Source organism: Oncorhynchus keta, chromosome 4 (genome assembly GCF_023373465.1).
Source record: "Oncorhynchus keta strain PuntledgeMale-10-30-2019 chromosome 4, Oket_V2, whole genome shotgun sequence".
Classification (NCBI taxonomy): Eukaryota; Metazoa; Chordata; class Actinopteri; order Salmoniformes; family Salmonidae; genus Oncorhynchus; species Oncorhynchus keta.
The window spans coordinates 75,041,598-75,056,597 of NC_068424.1; the positions used below are offsets into that span (position 1 = coordinate 75,041,598).

Consider the following 15,000-nt stretch of genomic DNA (forward strand, 5'->3'; position numbering starts at 1 on the left):
TACTGTATATCTCTGTGGTTACCTTCCCATAGCTGGCTGATACGACTGTATACTGGCTGATACTATAGTATACTGGCTGATACTACAGTATACCGGCTGGTACTACAGTATACTGGCTGATACTACAGTATACTGGCTGATACTACAGTATATTGGCTGAAATAGAGTAATGTTGTTGTACTTCTGGCTGAGGAGTGAGTTTATATTTCTGAAGTTTAGAAGAGGGATGATTCTGAAGCGTTAAAATGAATGCTTTGGGGAGACTGCAGAGTGTGTATGACTGGCAGTGTTGGTGAAGACATATTTCACAGCTACTGGTCTAGGGCTGAGCCAAGACATACCAAACTGAGAAGGGATGTGCAAGCTAGGAGCAGAGAGATGGAATAACAAAAACAGACAGAGTAGAAGTGGAGAAGAAGAAGATGAGGCTGGAAGAACGGCTGGGATCAGTCCAGACTAGAAGTAAAGAAGAAGAGGGAGGAAGGAAGGCTAGGATCAGTCCAGACTAGAAGTAAAGAAGAAGAGGGAGGAAGGAAGGCTGGGATCAGTCCAGACTAGAAGTAAAGAAGAAGAGGGAGGAAGGAAGGAAGGCTAGGATCAGTTCAGACTAGAAGTAAAGAAGAAGAGGGAGGAAGGAAGGCTAGGATCAGTCCAGACTAGAAGTAAAGAAGAAGAGGGAGCAAGGACGGCTAGGATCAGTTCAGACTAGAAGTAAAGAAGAAGAGGGAGGAAGGAAGGCTCGGATCAGTCCAGACTAGAAGTAAAGAAGATGGAGGAACGAAGGCTAGGATCAGTTCAGACTAGAAGTAAAGAAGAAGAGGGAGGAAGGAAGGCTAGGATCAGTTCAGACTAGAAGTAAAGAAGAAGAGGGAGGAAGGAAGGCTAGGATCAGTTCAGACTAGAAGTAAAGAAGAAGAGGGAGGAAGGAAGGGCGGCTAGGATCAGTTCAGACTAGAAGTAAAGAAGAAGGGAGGAAGGATGGCTTGGATCAGTCTAGGGAAAGACAGTAACAGGCAGACTCTGAGTGGTGGGAGAAGGAGAGACCTTCACATAGGTAGTGAGACAAGGAGAGAACTTCACAGCAGTAGTGAGACAAGGAGAGACCTTCACATCAGTAGTGAGACAGAGACTTTCACAGCAGTAGTGAGACATAGAGAGACTTTCACAGCAGTAGTGAAAGTCTCACAGCAGTAGTGAAAGTCTCTCCACAGCAGTAGTGAGACAAGGAGAGACCTTCATAGAAGTAGTGAGAAAGGGGAGACCTTCACAGAATTAGTGAGACAAGGAGCGGCCGTCACAGAAGTAGTGAGACAAAGAGAGACTTTCACAGCAGTAGTGAGACAAAGAGAGACATTCACAGCAGTAGTAAGACAAGGAGAGAACTTCACAGCAGTAGTGAGACAAGGAGAGACCTTCACACCAGTAGTGAGACAGAGACTTTCACAGCAGTAGTGAGACATGGAGAGACTTTCACAGCAGTAGTGAAAGTCTCACAGCAGTAGTGAAAGTCTCTCCACAGCAGTAGTGAGACAAGGAGAGACCTTCATAGAAGTAGTGAGACAGGGGAGACCTTCACAGAATTAGTGGGACAAGGAGCGGCCGTCACTGAAGTAGTGAGACAAAGAGAGACTTTCACAGCAGTAGTGAGACAAGTAGAGACCGTCACATAGGTAGTGAGACAAGGAGAGATCTTCACAGCAGTAGTGAGACAAGGAGAGACCTTCACAGCAGTAGTGAGACAAGGAGAGACCTTCACAGCAGTAGCAAGACAAGGAGAGATCTTCACAGCAGTAGTGAGACAAGGAGAGACCTTCACATCAGTAATGGGAAAAAGTGAGACCTTCACAGCAGTAGCAAGACAAGGAGAGACCTTCACAGCAGTAGCAAGACAAGGAGAGATCTTCACAGCAGTAGTGAGACAAGGAGAGACCTTCACATCAGTAATGGGAAAAAGTGAGACCTTCACAGCAGTAGTGAGACAAGGAGAGACCTTCACATCAGTAATGGGAAAAAGTGAGACCTTCACAGCAGTAGCAAGACAAGGAGAGGCATTCACATAAGTAGTGAGGCAAGGAGCAACCTTCACAGCAGTAGTGAGACAGACAGACAAGGAGCTGAGGGAGAAGCAAGATAGCGTGACAAGGAAAGCATTGAAAGCCAGTAGCAGTCCCAAGAAAAACAGTCACAGATAGACTGTGTTGACTATGTGTCAAATCAAATCAAATACAGTATTTAGCAGATGTTATCGCAGCTGCAGCGAAATGCTTATGTTTCTAGCTCCAACAGTGCGGCCTAACAATAGAAAACAATACATACGAATCCCCAAATATAAAGAAATATCAGAACGAGTAATGTTAGAGTCTGTATAATTATATACAGTTCAAGTCGGAAGTTTACATACACCTGTGCTAAATATTTTTAAACTAGGTTTTTCACAATTCCTGACATTTAATCCTAGTAAAAATTCCCTGTCTTAGGTCAGTTAGGATCACCACTTTATTTTAAGAATATGAAATATCAGAATAATAGTAGTGATAATGATTTATTTCAGCTTTCATTTCTTTCATTACATTCCCAGTGGGTCAGAAGTTTACATACACTCAATTAGTATTTGCCTTTAAATTGTTTAACTTGGGTCAAACGTTTCGGGTAGCCTTCCACAAGCTTCCAACAATAGGTTGGGTGAATCTTGCCCCATTCTTCCTGACAGAGATGGTGTAACTGAGTCAGGTTTGTAGGCCTCCTTGTTCGCACACACTTTTTCAGTTCTGCCCTCAAATTTTCTATAGAATTGAGATCAGTGCTTTGTGATGGCCACTCCAATACCTTGACTTTGTTGTCCTTAAGCCATTTTGCCACAACTTTGCTTGCAAGTATGCTTGGGGTCATTGTCCATTTGGAAGACCCATTTCCCAACCAAGCTTTAACTTCCTGACTGATGTCTTGAAATGTTGATTCAATATATCCACAGAATTTTCCTCCCTCATGTTGCCATCTATTTTGTGAAGTGCACCAGTCCATCCTGCAGCAAAGCACCAACACAACATGATGCTGCCACCCCTAAGCTTCATGGTTGGGATGATGTTCTTCAGCTTGCAAGCGTCCCCCTTTTTCCTCCAAATATAACGATGGTCATTATGGCCAAACAGTTCTATTTTATTTCATCAGACCATAGGACATTTCTCCAAAAAGTACGATCTTTGTCCCCATGTGCAGTTGCAAACCGTAGTCTGGCTATTTTATGGCGGTTTTGGAGAAGTGGCTTCTTCCTTGCTGAGCGGCCTTTCAGGTTATGTCGATATAGGACTTGTTTTACTGTGGATATAGATACTTTTGTACCTGTTTCCTCCAGCATCTTCACAATGTCCTTTGCTGTTGTTCTGGGATTGATTTGCACTTTTCACACCAAAGTACGTTCATCTCTAGGAGACAGAATGCGTCTCCTTCCTGAGCGGTATAAATCCATTGGTGTTTATACTTGCGTACTATTGTTTGTACAGATGAAAGTGGTAACTTCAGTAATTTGGAAATTACTCCCAAAGATGAACCAGACTTGTGGAGGTCTACAATTTTTTTTTCTGAGGTCTTGGCTGATTTCTTTTGATTTTCCCATGATGTCAAGCAAAGAGGCACTGAATTTGAAGGTAGGGCTTGAAATACATCCACAGATACACCTCCAATTGACTCAAATGATGTCAATTAGCCTATCAGAAGTTTCTAAAGCCATGATATAATTTTCTGGAATTTTCCAATCTGTTTAAAGACACAGTTGACTTAGTGTATGTAAACTTCTGACCCACTGGAATTGTGATAGAGTGAATTATAAGTGAAATAAAATGTCTGTAAACAATTGTTGAAATGACTTGTGTCAAGCACAAAGTAGATATCCTAACAAACTTGTCAAAACTATATTTAGTTAATTAACAAGAATTTGTGGAGTGGTTGAAAAACTATTTTTTATGACTCCTATCTAAGTATATGTTAACTTCCGACTTCAACTGTACAAGGGCATCAGTCTTTATGGTGACTAAGTTCACGACAGGTTACTAGGTGGAAGCTGGCTAGTGGTGATTATGTAACAGGCTGACAGCCTGGAGATACAGTGCCTTCAGATATTGTTCACACCTTGACTTTCTCTTGATTTTGTTGTGTTACAGCCTGAATTTAAAATGTAGAGTTTGTGTCACTGGCTCACACACAATACCCCATAAATGTCAAAGTGGAATTATGTTTTTAGAAATGTTTACAAACAGTTTTTTTATGAAAAGCTGACATGTCTTGAGTCAGTAAGTATTTAACCCCTTTGTAATGGAACGCCTAAATAAGTTCCGCTGTAAAAATGTGCTTATCACATAATAAGTTGCATGGACTCACTCTGTGTACAATAATAGTGTTTACCTCATCTCTGTACCTCACACATACAATTATATGTAAGGTCCCTCAGTCGAGCAGGGAATTTCAAACACAAATTCAACCGCAAACACCAGGGAGGTTTTCCAATGCCCAGCAAGGTAGGGAACCTTTTTAGGTGGGTAAAAATAAAAAGCAGACATTGAATATCCCCTTGAGCATAGTGAAGTTATTAACTACACTTTGAATGGTGTATCAATACACCCAGACACCACAAAGATACAGGCGTCCTTCCTAACGCATTTGCTGGAGAGAAAGAAAACCAACTGCTAAGGGATTTCACCATGAGGCCAATATTGACTTTAAAATAGTTAGAGTTTAATGGCCGTGATAGGAGAATACTGAGGATGAATCAACAACATTGTTTATTAACAATATTAACATGAATGACAGAATGAAAACAAGGAAGCATGTACGGAATAAAAATATTCCAAAACATGCATCCTGTTTGCAATAAAGCATTAAAGTACAACTGCAAAAAATGGTGAAAAGAAATCAACTTTATGTCCTGAAAAAAGCTTTATGTTTGGGCCAAATCCAACACAACACATCACTGGGTGCCACTCTTCATATATTCCAGCATGGTGGTGGCTGCATTATGTTATGGGTACGCTTGTCATCAGCAAGAACTAGGGACATTTTAGGATAAAAAGAAACGGAATAGCGCTAAGCACAGGTAAAATCCTGCTTTCCAACAGACACTGGGAGACAAATTCCCCTTTCAGCAGGACAATAGCCTAAAACACAAGGCCAAATATACACTGGAGTTGCTTACCAAGACGACATTGAATGTTACAGTCACTGGTTTCAGTTTTGACTTAAATCGACTTGAAAATCGATGGCAAGACATAAAAATGGCTGTCTAGCAATGATCAACAAACAACTTGACAGAGCTTAAAGATATTATATATTAATTATTTTGTACTTTTACCCCTTTTTCTTCCCAATTGTGTGACATCCAATTGGCAGTTACGGTCTTGTCCCATCGCTGCAACTCCCTTACGAATTCGGGAGAGGTGAAGGTCGAGAGCCATGCATCCTCTGAAACACCATAATGCATCCACTCTAACCAGGTGAAAGTGTTAGTGCGATGGATATCAGTGACAGGCATGATGTGTGCGGCAGCCTCCAAAGTGCATCTCAAAGATTGGCCCAGTGCTTATTCAGAATTGCCTGTGGCTGCCTGGGAGAGATGAGCCGTCCACTGGTGTTGGTTTGAGCATACATTACTACACACACAGGGGGGGGGAGAGAGAGAGAGAGAGAGAGAGAGAGAGAGAGAGAGAGAGAGAGAGAGAGAGAGAGAGAGAGAGAGAGAGAGAGAGAGAGAGAGAGAGAGAGAGAGAGAGAGAGGAGAGAGAGAGAGAGAGAGAGAGAGAGAGAGAGAGAGAGAGAGAGAGAGAGAGAGACAGACAGACAGACAGACAGACAGACAGACAGACAGACAGACAGACAGACAGACACAGAGGCACAGAGAGAGAGAGAGAGAGAGAGAGAGAGAGAGAGAGACAGACAGACAGACAGACAGACAGACAGACAGACAGACAGACAGACAGACAGACACAGAGGCACAGAGAGAGAGAGAGAGAGAGAGAGAGAGAGAGAGAGAGAGAGAGAGAGAGACAGACAGACAGACAGACAGACAGACAGACAGACAGACAGACAGACAGACAGACAGACAGACAGACAGACAGACAGGCACAGTGAGAGACACAGAGGCACAGTGAGAGAGAGAGAGAGACAGACAGACAGACAGACAGACAGACAGACAGACAGACACAGAGACACAGAGGCACACAGAGAGAGAGAGACAGACAGACAGACAGACAGACAGAGCGACACAGAGGCACACAGAGAGAGAGAGAGAGATGCTTATTATGCTTATTATTTATGCTTATTTATTTTATCTTGTGTCCTTTAATTATTTGTACATTGTGTATATATATATATATATAGATATATATATATATAGATATATATATATATATATATATATATATATATATATATATATATATAATATGACATTTGTAATGTCTTTACTGTTTTGAAACTGTTGTATGTGTAATGTTTACTGTTCATTTTTGTTGTTTTTCACTTTATATATTCACTTTGTATGTTGTCTACCTCACTTGCTTTGGCAATGTTAACACATGTTTCCCATGCCAATAAAGCCCTTGAATTGAATTGAATTGAATTGAGAGAGAGAGAGAAAGAGACAGACAGACAGACAGACAGACAGACAGACAGACAGACAGACAGACACAGAGGCACAGAGAGAGAGAGACAGACAGACAGACAGACAGACAGACAGACAGACAGACAGACAGACAGACAGACAGACAGACAGACAGACAGAGGACAGACAGACAGACAGACAGACACAGAGACACAGAGACACAGAGGCACAGAGAGAGAGAGAGAGAGAGAGAGAGAGAGACAGACAGACAGACAGACAGACAGACAGACAGACAGACAGACACAGAGACACAGACACAGGCACACAGAGAGAGAGAGAGAGAGAGAGAGAGACAGACAGACAGACAGACACAGAGACACAGAGACACAGACAGACACAGACACAGAGCACAGAGAGAGAGAGAGAGAGAGAGAGAGACAGACAGACAGACAGACAGACAGACAGACAGACAGACAGACAGACAGACAGACAGACAGACAGACACAGAGACACAGAGACACAGAGGCACAGAGAGAGAGAGAGAGACAGACAGACAGACAGACAGACAGGACAGACAGACACAGAGACACAGAGGCACACAGAGAGAGAGAGAGAGAGAGAGAGAGACAGAGACAGACAGACAGACAGACAGACAGACAGACAGACAGACAGACAGACAGACAGAGACACAGAGACACAGAGACACAGAGGCACAGACAGACAGACAGACAGACACAGAGACACAGAGGCACACACAGAGAGAGAGAGAGAGAGAGAGAGAGAGACAGACAGACAGACAGACAGACAGACAGACAGACAGACAGACACAGAGACACAGAGGCACAGAGAGAGAGAGAGAGAGAGAGAGAGACAGACAGACAGACAGACAGACAGACAGACAGACAGACAGACAGACAGACAGACACAGAGACACAGAGGCACACAGAGAGAGAAAGAGAGAGCCCCCGGCCTACTGAAGTCAGCAGGGACAGAAGCCAGTGCTTCAAAAACCAGACTACAAACCAGCGACCAATTACCCTCTCTCTGTGATCGCATCAATTGGCAAGGCCAGTCAGAGGGAACGAACTGAAAAGGGGAACTCTTGGAATGTATCCCAAATGGAACCCTATTCCCTATATAGTGTGCTACAAGGCTCTGGTCAAAAGTAGTGCACTATATAGGGAATAGGGTGCCATTTGGGAAGCAACCTCAATGCTTGGTTTGGGAGCAGGCTCCCACTCTGCCAATAACTAAAATTGGTATTTTGAGAGATGCATCTTTTTAGAGATGTTTCTTAGGCTGATTGGAGATAATAGTGAGTCTGTGTGAGGTACATTCCCAGTTTGAGAATCTGTTTTTAGAAACTTGTTATTTGATGCTTGGAGAGAAAAGCTTGAAAGTCTGTGAACGTCACAAGGTGTTGAAGGTCACGCCCATGTCTTCATGGAAGAAATATTCAACGATATGAGCTGATAGATCTAACTGGGGAAAGATAAGACACATTCCACTAGACAATAAGACTAAGAACTTATCTGAATTCATATAATAGCTTTAGAATCTGGCTTTAGAATCTACAGAACAGGCTTCAGAATCTGGCTTTAGGGCCTCCCGGGTGGGGCAGTGGTCTAGGGCACTGCATCGCAGTGCTAGCTGTGCCACCAGAGACTCTGGGTTCGAGCCCAGGCTCTGTAGCAGCCGGCTGCGACCGGGAGGTCCATGGGGCGACGCACAATTGGCCTAGCGTCATCCGGGTTAGGGAAGGTTTGGCCGCAAGGGATATCCTTGTCTCATCGCGCACTAGTGACCCCTGTGGCAGGCCGGGCGCAGTACACGCTAACCAGGTTGCCAGGTGCACAGTGTTTCCTCTGACACATTGGTGTGGCTGGCTTCTGGGTTGGATGCGTGCTGTGTTAAGAAGCAGTGCGGCTTGGTTGGGTTGTGTTTCGGAGGACCTTGGTCTCTCCCGAGCCCGTACGGGAGTTGTAGTGATGAGGCAAGATAGTAACTACTAACAATTGGATACCATGAAATTGGGGAGAAGAGTTTTTTTTTAAGAATCTGGAATCTAGAGAATCTACAGAACAGGCTTTAAAATCTGGTTTTAGAGAACATGCTTTAGAATCTGGTTTTCGAATCTACAGAACATGCTTTAGAATCTGGTTTTCGAATCTACAGAACATGCTTTAGAATCTGGTTTTAGAATCTACAGAACATGCTTTAGAATCTCTACAGAACAGGCTTTAGAATCTGGTTTTAGAATCTACAGAACAGGCTTTAGAATCTGGCTTTAGAATCTACAGAACAGGCTTTAGAATCTGGTTTTAGAATCTACAGAACAGGCTTTAGAATCTGGTTTTAGAATCTACAGAACATGCTTTAGAATCTGGTTTTAGAATCTAGAGAATCTACAGAACAGGCTTCAGAATGGCATTAGAAAATATCGAACAGGCTTTAGAATCTACAGAACAGGCTATACAATCAACAGAATAACCTCAAGGTTCTTAAGGTCTTACTTGAAAATAAAAGAGAGCCGCACACTCTAGGAGCTCAGATGCAAAAATGTAATACCAACGTTTCGACAGCCAAGCTGTCTTCATCAGGGTATAATCCTTCTTGATCTTAAAGTCTAACAAACTGGAGAGATACCCTCCTGTAGGTTTAAACTCCAATCCCAGTTGTAACTAACCTGATTCAGTTTATCATCTAGCTAATTATTAGAAACAGAGGACATCATATTCACCAAAATCTAATCAGCCCGGTCACCTGCAGATATTTGGCAGCAGCTAGCCTCTCTGCAGAGCCATTAAAAAACACATTACAAAAACAGGCCAACACTACATAAAACTCACAGATTACACCAATTACAGTGGAGGGCATTTAAATGAGGCAAACAGTGAGCATTATGCCAATCTCTTAAGTAAGAGCTGCTTCCATAATTCTGCCAAAACACACATACTAGATACACACATGCACACACACACACACACACACACACACACACACACACACACACACACACACACACACACACACACACACACACACACACACACACACACACACACACACACACACACACACACACACACACACACACACACACACACACACACACACACACACACACACACACATGCACGTTTCCAGTGCTTCGACTTCCATCTACAGCAGTGGGCATGGAGAGATAAAGGGTTTACAGGCTTTTGTTCCAGCCAAGCACATGTAGACACTCAGAGACAGCACCAGCTGACAGGTATCTCACAGGTTTTGTAAAGCTGGTCACTGACCTCTGCATGGAGAGAACAACGTGGCTGACATCACATTGTGTAACTCTACTCTATTATACTGTACTGCACTGTAATATACTGTACTACACTGTACTGTACTGTACTATACTATACGATACTATACTGTACTGTACCTCACTGTACTTTACTTTACTGTACTCTACGCTACGGTGTCCACCTGCTAGGATCCATCACAATTTATAATCCTGTCCAGAACATTTCTATTTAGTTCCCATGGAAACCATCTGTAATTCTTAGCAGAGTACATGGAACAAAGACACTCACTGAGAGAGAGAGAGAGAGAGAGAGAGAGAGAGAGAGAGAGAGAGAGAGAGAGAGAGTTAGTCCCTCCTACTCATTTTAGCTTTGAGCAGAACAGCATGCAAAGATCATCCACTCAGAGGTCTCTCTTCTCTCTCTCACTTCCTCTCACTCTCTCATACATTCTTTCTCTCTCCCTCAATTTCCCATTATCACTCTACCACAATAGCAGCTAGGGCTGAACGCAGCCTCCTTCCCTCCTCCCTCTTCTCTCGTTCCCTCTTCTCTCGTTCCCTCCCCCTTGTTCTCTCTATCTCTGCTGCTGCATTCTCTCCCACCCTCTGCCTGGGGTCACCCTGGTTAGCTGAAGCGCTTCACACACACACACACACACACACACACACACACACACACACACACACACACACACACACACACACACACACACACACACACACACACACACACACACACACACACACACACACACACACACACACACACACACACACACACACACACACACACACACACTCTCTCTCTGGAGGTCAGAGGGACACATTGTGCTGAATGAAAGAAAACAACTAACAGCAATAATAAATGGTGTAAAAAAACAGAGCTATAAATATCCTAATGACAACATGAAGATTTATTTACCCTTTTTTGTGTGTGTGTGTGTGTGTGTGTGTGTGTGTGTGTGTGTGTGTGTGTGTGTGTGTGTGTGTGTGTGTGTGTGTGTGTGTGTGTGTGTGTGTGTGTGTGTGTGTGTGTGTGTGTGTGTGTGTGTGTGTGTGTGTGTGTGTGTGTGTGTGTAAAGAGCAGCGTGGTATAAAGATGTTAGTTAAATTGGCAACGATCCCAAACCATTCAATAAAAAACAACTGCAGATAGATGAGTTCCAGTAGTGGCCTTATCACTATACTGGCTACGACAACCTGCCTTATCACTATACTGGCTGTGACAACCTGCCTTATCACTATACTGGCTGTGACAACCTGCCTTATCACTATACTGGCTGTGACAACCTGCCTTATCACTATACTGGCTGTGACAACCTGCCTTATCACTATACTGGCTGTGACAACCTGCCTTATCACTATACTGGCTGTGACAACCTGCCTTATCACTATACTGGCTGTGACAACCTGCCTTATCACTATACTGGCTGTGACAACCTGCCTTATCACTATACTGGCTGTGACAACCTGCCTTATCACTATACTGGCTGTGACAACCTGCCTTATCACTATACTGGCTGTGACAACCTGCCTTATCACTATACTGGCTGTGACAACCTGCCTTATCACTATACTGGCTGTGACAACCTGCCTATATCACTATACTGGCTGTGACAACCTGCCTTATCACTATACTGGCTGTGACAACCTGCCTTATCACTATACTGGCTGTGACAACCTGCCTTATCACTATACTGGCTGTGACAACCTGCCTTATCACTATACTGGCTGTGACAACCTGCCTTATCACTATACTGGCTGTGACAACCTGCCTTATCACTATACTGGCTGTGACAACCTGCCTTATCACTATACTGGCTGTGACAACCTGCCTTATCACTATACTGGCTGTGACAACCTGCCTTATCACTATACTGGCTGTGACAACCTGCCTTATCACTATACTGGCTGTGACAACCTGCCTTATCACTATACTGGCTGTGACAACCTGCCTTATCACTATACTGGCTGTGACAACCTGCCTTATCACTATACTGGCTGTGACAACCTGCCTTATCACTATACTGGCTGTGACAACCTGCCTTATCACTATACTGGCTGTGACAACCTGCCTTATCACTATACTGGCTGTGACAACCTGCCTTATCACTATACTGGCTGTGACAACCTGCCTTATCACTATACTGGCTATGACAACCTGCCTTATCACTATACTGGCTGTGACAACCTGCCTTATCACTATACTGGCTGTGACAACTGGCTGTGACAACCTGCCTTATCCTTATCACTATACTGGCTGTGACAACCTGCCTTATCACTATACTGGCTGTGACAACCTGCCTTATCACTATACTGGCTGTGACAACCTGCCTTATCACTATACTGGCTGTGACAACCTGCCTTATCACTATACTGGCTGTGACAACCTGCCTTATCACTATACTGGCTGTGACAACCTGCCTTATCACTATACTGGCTGTGACAACCTGCCTTATCACTATACTGGCTGTGACAACCTGCCTTATCACTATACTGGCTGTGACAACCTGCCTTATCACTATACTGGCTGTGACAACCTGCCTTATCACTATACTGGCTGTGACAACCTGCCTTATCACTATACTGGCTGTGACAACCTGCCTTATCACTATACTGGCTGTGACAACCTGCCTTATCACTATACTGGCTGTGACAACCTGCCTTATCACTATACTGGCTGTGACAACCTGCCTTATCACTATACTGGCTGTGACAACCTGCCTTATCACTATACTGGCTGTGACAACCTGCCTTATCACTATACTGGCTGTGACAACCTGCCTTATCACTATACTGGCTGTGACAACCTGCCTTATCACTATACTGGCTGTGACAACCTGCCTTATCACTATACTGGCTGTGACAACCTGCCTTATCACTATACTGGCTGTGACAACCTGCCTTATCACTATACTGGCTGTGACAACCTGCCTTATCACTATACTGGCTGTGACAACCTGCCTTATCACTATACTGGCTGTGACAACCTGCCTTATCACTATACTGGCTATGACAACCTGCCTTATCACTATACTGGCTGACAACCTGACAACCTGCCTTATCACTATACTGGCTGTGACAACCTGCCTTATCACTATACTGGCTGTGACAACCTGCCTTATCACTATACTGGCTGTGACAACCTGCCTTATCACTATACTGGCTGTGACAACCTGCCTTATCACTATACTGGCTGTGACAACCTGCCTTATCACTATACTGGCTGTGACAACCTGCCTTATCACTATACTGGCTGTGACAACCTGCCTTATCACTATACTGGCTGTGACAACCTGCCTTATCACTATACTGGCTGTGACAACTTGCCTTATCACTATACTGGCTGTGACAACCTGCCTTATCACTATACTGGCTGTGACAACCTGCCTTATCACTATACTGGCTGTGACAACCTGCCTTATCACTATACTGGCTGTGACAACCTGCCTTATCACTATACTGGCTGTGACAACCTGCCTTATCACTATACTGGCTGTGACAACCTGCCTTATCACTATACTGGCTGTGACAACCTGCCTTATCACTATACTGGCTGTGACAACCTGCCTTATCACTATACTGGCTATGACAACCTGCCTTATCACTCTACTGGCTGTGACAACCTGCCTTATCACTATACTGGCTATGACAACCTGCCTTATCACTATACTGACTGTGACAACCTGCCTTATCACTATACTGGCTGTGACAACCTGCCTTATCACTATACTGGCTGTGACAACCTGCCTTATCACTATACTGGCTGTGACAACCTGCCTTATCACTATACTGGCTATGACAACCTGCCTTATCACTATACTGGCTGTGACAACCTGCCTTATCACTATACTGGCTGTGACAACCTGCCTTATAACTATACTGGCTGTGACAACCTGCCTTATCACTATACTGGCTATGACAACCTGCCTTATCACTATACTGGCTATGACAACCTGCCGTATCACTATACTGGCTATGACAACCTGCCTTATCACTATACTGGCTGTGACAACCTGCCTTATCACTATACTGGCTGTGACAACCTGCCTTATCACTATACTGGCTATGACAACCTGCCTTATCACTATACTGGCTGTGACAACCTGCCTTATAACAACTATAGTGGCTGTGACAACCTGCCTTATCACTATACTGGCTATGACAACCTGCCCTTCACTATACTGGCTGTAACAACCTGCCTTATCACTATACTGGCTATGACAACCTGACCTTCACTATACTGGCTACGACAACCTGCCCTTCACTATACTGGCTGTAACAACCTGCCTTATCACTATACTGGCTGTAACAACCTGACCTTCACTATACTGGCTGTAACAACCTGACCTTCACTATACTGGCTATGACAACCTGACCTTCACTATACTGGCTATGACAACCTGACCTTCACTATACTGGCTATGACAACCTGACCTTCACTATACTGGCTATGATAACCTGCCCTTCACTATACTGGCTACGACAACCTGACCTTCACTATACTGGCTATGACAACCTGCCCTTCACTATACTGGCTATGACAACCTGCCCTTCACTATAGTGGCTTTCACTACAGGAACTACAGAAAGCGTTTTATTCCACACATTTAGTATAATGATTGGATCTGCCTGTCAAGTAGTTCACTACATAGGGAATAGGATGCCATTTGGAATGCTGTGTCCCATTGACAGTTAATTTACTTCAATATTTACCTCTAATACTGTCAAACTGTTTACTTGTATTTCCCTTAGCTAGATTGACTGATGTCGCTATGCATTTCACAGCTGCCAATTCTGCATCTCCTGTGACTGAAGGAGGGGCTTGAGTGGCATTAGAATGCACAGATGATCTGGTCAAAAGAAGTGTACTACATGGGGAATAGGGTGCCATTTGGAATGCAGCTAACATCAACCGCACTCACACTTGAAATGCTCTCTGGAGAGACCAGCAGGGTTCTTTATCTCCTGAGGGTCTTACTGCTGCCACAAGCCTCCTCTAGATTACAGGAAATAGTAACCTGTCCTCTACCACAACTCCACATCACGAAAGGGAGAATTACACACACACATCCATATACTCATGCACTCCTACCCCTACGCTCACATGCACATGCACACACACATAC

General features: G+C 44.0%; 1 protein-coding gene across 1 annotated transcript in view; it reads left to right on the top strand.

Moving 5' to 3' along the window:
* Positions 1 to 15,000, top strand: part of LOC118376614 (FERM and PDZ domain-containing protein 3-like) — a 282,169-nt gene that overhangs the window by 1,395 nt on the left and 265,774 nt on the right. The gene's annotated exons all lie outside the window — the stretch shown is intronic.